Raw genomic sequence first — 5000 nt, forward strand, 5'->3', positions numbered from 1 at the left:
GTGTTCGTGTTTCATTAGCGGCCCCCCCCCACCCGGAGCGAGGCCGCGGCGAGCGGCAACGCCGCCCGCTTCTCCAGTCCGTGTTCGTGTTTCATAAGCGGCCCCCCCCCCCCCTTCCGGAGCGAGGCCGCGGCGAGCGGCAAAGCCGCCCGCTTCTCCAGTCCGTGTTCGTGTTTCACATTGCCGGGGAGCCAGGCACTCATTTGTGATAAAAGTGGCACTCTGTCATATTTTCAGAAAAGTGGGACTTTGCCATATTTTCGAAAAAGTGGGACTTTGTCATATTTTCGAAAAGTGGGACTTTGTCATATTTTCGAAAAAGTGGGACTTTGTCATATTTTCGGCTCCAAAAGCTCTTAAAATGCTGTTCCCTATATATGTGCCGATAGTGTTTTGGAGATCTGGGTCAAACCTCCGCATCTTTTTGGTTTGAGGGTAGAGGTGGGGGGTCAACGCAAAAGATGCGGGCACTTAGTCATTTTTTCGGTTGGGCGACCAGGGGCGCTGTTGGCACTTTGTCATTTTTTCGGCTGGGCGACCAGGGGCGCCGTTTGCACTTAGTCATTTTTAAGGCTGGGCGACCAGGGGCGTTGAGTGTTTGGGCGACCAGGGGCGCCGTTGGCACTTAGTCATTTTTTCGGCTGGGCGACCAGGGGCGTTGAGTGTTTGGGCGACCAGGGGCGCTGTTTGCACTTAGTCATTTTTTCGGCTGGGCGACCAGGGGCGTTTGTTTGCTGGGCGACCAGGGGCATTTTTGACACTTTGCCGTTTTTATGGATGGGCGACCAGGGGCGTTTGTTTGCTGGGCGACCAGGGGCATTTTTGACACTTTGCCGTTTTTATGGATGGGCGACCAGGGGCGTTTGTTTGCTGGGCGACCAGGGGCATTTTTGACACTTTGCCGTTTTTATGGATGGGCGACCAGGGGCGTTTGTTTGCTGGGCGACCAGGGGCATTTTTGACACTTTGCCGTTTTTATGGATGGGCGACCAGGGGCGTTTGTTTGCTGGGCGACCAGGGGCATTTTTGACACTTTGCCGTTTTTATGGATGGGCGACCAGGGGCGTTTGTTTGCTGGGCGACCAGGGGCATTTTTGACACTTTGCCGTTTTTATGGATGGGCGACCAGGGGCGTTTGTTTGCTGGGCGACCAGGGGCATTTTTGACACTTTGCCGTTTTTATGGATGGGCGACCAGGGGCGTTTGTTTGCTGGGCGACCAGGGGCATTTTTGACACTTTGCCGTTTTTATGGATGGGCGACCAGGGGCGGCTAGTGGCTGGGCGACCAGGGGCATTTTTGACACTTTGCCGTTTTTATGAATGGGCGACCAGGGGCGTTTATTGGCTGGGCGACCAGGGGCATTTTTGACACTTTGCCGTTTTTGTGGATGGGCGACCAGGGGCGCCGTGTGGCTGGGCGACCAGGGGCGTTTGTGGGACCGGGCTGACACCGGGACTTTGCCTTTAATTCGGCCGCTCCAGGGAACCAGGAACGCCGGCCTCTGCTCAGCACAAGTCGGCCTGAAGTGGGACTTTGTCATATTTTAATCCTGGGCGACCAGGGGCGTTTGAGGGACCGGGATGACACCGGCACTTTGCCTTTAATTTGGCCGCTCCAGGGAACCAGGAACGCCGGCCTCTGCTCAGCACAAGTCGGCCTGAAGTGGGACTTTGTCATATTTTAATCCTGGGCGACCAGGGGCGTTTGAGGGACCGGGCTGACACCGGCACTTTGCCTTTAATTTGGCCGCTCCAGGGAACCAGGAGCGCCGGCCTCTGCTCAGCACAAGTCGGCCTGAAGTGTGACTTTGTCATATTTTAATCCTGGGCGACCAGGGGCGTTTGAGGGACCGGGATGACACCGGGACATTGCCTTTAATTTGGCCGCTCCAGGGAACCAGGAGCGCCGGCCTCTGCTCAGCACAAGTCGGCCTGAAGTGTGACTTTGTCATATTTTAATCCTGGGCGACCAGGGGCGTTTGAGGGACCGGGATGACACCGGGACATTGCCTTTAATTTGGCCGCTCCAGGGAACCAGGAGCGCCGGCCTCTGCTCAGCACAAGTCGGCCTGAAGTGTGACTTTGTCATATTTTAATCCTGGGCGACCAGGGGCGTTTGAGGGACCGGGATGACACCGGGACATTGCCTTTAATTTGGCCGCTCCAGGGAACCAGGAGCGCCGGCCTCTGCTCAGCACAAGTCGGCCTGAAGTGTGACTTTGTCATTTTTTAATCCTGGGCGACCAGGGGCGCCGTTGGCACTTAGTCATTTTTTCGGCTGGGCGACCAGGGGCGTTTAGTGTTTGGGCGACCAGGGGCGCTGTTGGCACTTAGTCATTTTTTCGGCTGGGCGACCAGGGGCGCCGTTGGCACTTAGTCATTTTTTCGGCTGGGCGACCAGGGGCGTTTAGTGTTTGGGCGACCAGGGGCGCTGTTGGCACTTAGTCATTTTTTCGGCTGGGCGACCAGGGGCGTTTGTGGGACTTTGTCATTTTTTGGGCTGGGCGACCAGGGGCGTTTGTGGGACTTTGTCATTTTTTGGGCTGGGCGACCAGGGGCGTTTGACACCGGCACTTTGCCTAATTTTTAGCCGCTCCAGGGAACCAGGCAGGTCGGCCTCATTCCTGCACTTCTGCCCCTGAGTTGGGCGACCAGGGGCGTTTGGGGAACCGGGCGGACACCGGCACTTTGCTCTTTTTTTGCCCGCTTTGGGGAACCAGGCAACTCGGCCTCATTTCAGCACTTCTGCCCCTGAGTTGGGCGACCAGGGGCGTTTGGGGAACCGGGCGGACACCGGCACTTTGCCTAATATTTGGCCGATTTTGGGAACCAGGACACTCGGCCTCATTTCAGCACTTCTCCCCTGAGTTGGGCGACCAGGGGCGTTTGGGGAACCGGGCGGACAGCGGCACTTTGCCTAATATTTGGCCGCTCCAGGGAACCAGGCAGGTCGGCCTCATTTCAGCACTTCTGCCGGTCAGTTGGGCGACCAGGGGCGTTTAAGGAACCGGGCGGACACCGGCACTTTGCCTAATATTTGGCCGCTCCAGGGAACCAGGCAGGTCGGCCTGACTTCAGCACTTCTGCCGGTAAGTTGGGCGACCAGGGGCGTGTGAGGAACCGGGCGGACAGCGGCACTTTGCCTAATATTTGGCCGTTTCAGGGAACCAGGCAACTCGGCCTGACTTCAGCACTTCTCCCCTGAGTTGGGCGACCAGGGGCGTTTGGGGAACCGGGCGGACAGCGGCACTTTGCCTAATATTTGGCCGCTCCGGGGAACCAGGCAGGTCGGCCTCATTTCAGCACTTCTGCCGGTCAGTTGGGCGACCAGGGGCGTTTGGGGAACCGGGCGGACAGCGGCACTTTGCCTGATATTTGGCCGCTCCAGGGAACCAGGCAGGTCGGCCTGACTTCAGCACTTCTGCCGGTAAGTTGGGCGACCAGGGGCGTGTGAGGAACCGGGCGGACAGCGGCACTTTGCCTAATATTTGGCCGTTTCAGGGAACCAGGCAACTCGGCCTGACTTCAGCACTTCTCCCCTGAGTTGGGCGACCAGGGGCGTTTGGGGAACCGGGCGGACAGCGGCACTTTGCCTAATATTTGGCCGATTTTGGGAACCAGGCAACTCGGCCTCATTTCAGCACTTCTCCCCTGAGTTGGGCGACCAGGGGCGTTTGGGGAACCGGGCGGACACCGGCACTTTGCCTAATATTTGGCCGCTTTAGGGAACCAGGCAACTCGGCCTCATTTCAGCACTTCTCCCCTGAGTTGGGCGACCAGGGGCGTTTGGGGAACCGGGCGGACAGCGGCACTTTGCCTAATATTTGGCCGCTCCAGGGAACCAGGACGCTCGGCCTGACTTCAGCACTTCTGCCCCTGAGTTGGGCGACCAGGGGCGTTTGGGGAACCGGGCGGACACCGGCACTTTGCTCTTTTTTTGGCCGCTTTAGGGAACCAGGCAACTCGGCCTCATTTCAGCACTTCTGCCCCTGAGTTGGGCGACCAGGGGCGTTTGGGGAACCGGGCGGACACCGGCACTTTGCCTAATATTTGGCCGATTTTGGGAACCAGGCAACTCGGCCTCATTTCAGCACTTCTCCCCTGAGTTGGGCGACCAGGGGCGTTTGGGGAACCGGGCGGACACCGGCACTTTGCTCTTTTTTTGGCCGCTTTAGGGAACCAGGCAACTCGGCCTCATTTCAGCACTTCTGCCCCTGAGTTGGGCGACCAGGGGCGTTTGGGGAACCGGGCGGACAGCGGCACTTTGCCTAATATTTGGCCGCTTTAGGGAACCAGGCAACTCGGCCTCATTTCAGCACTTCTCCCCTGAGTTGGGCGACCAGGGGCGTTTGGGGAACCGGGCGGACACCGGCACTTTGCTCTTTTTTTGGCCGCTTTAGGGAACCAGGCAACTCGGCCTCATTTCAGCACTTCTGCCCCTGAGTTGGGCGACCAGGGGCGTTTGGGGAACCGGGCGGACAGCGGCACTTTGCCTAATATTTGGCCGCTTTAGGGAACCAGGCAACTCGGCCTCATTTCAGCACTTCTCCCCTGAGTTGGGCGACCAGGGGCGTTTGGGGAACCGGGCGGACACCGGCACTTTGCTCTTTTTTTGGCCGCTTTAGGGAACCAGGCAACTCGGCCTCATTTCAGCACTTCTGCCCCTGAGTTGGGCGACCAGGGGCGTTTGGGGAACCGGGCGGACACCGGCACTTTGCCTAATATTTGGCCGATTTTGGGAACCAGGACACTCGGCCTCAGTTTGCCACTTCCCAGCCTGAAGTTGGACTTAGTCGTTTTTACAGCCGGCCCGAGAACCGGGCGGACAGCGGCACTTTGCCTAATATTTGGCCGCTCCAGGGAACCAGGCAACTCGGCCTGACTTCAGCACTTCTCCCCTGAGTTGGGCGACCAGGGGCGTTTGGGGAACCGGGCGGACACCGGCTTTTTGCCTAATATTTGGCCGCTCCAGGGAACCAGGACACTCGGCCTGACTTCA

Source organism: Hippichthys cyanospilos, unplaced genomic scaffold, assembly GCF_059441005.1.
Source record: "Hippichthys cyanospilos isolate Australia breed blue-spotted pipefish unplaced genomic scaffold, RoL_Hcya_1.0 HiC_scaffold_70, whole genome shotgun sequence".
Classification (NCBI taxonomy): domain Eukaryota; kingdom Metazoa; phylum Chordata; class Actinopteri; order Syngnathiformes; family Syngnathidae; genus Hippichthys; species Hippichthys cyanospilos.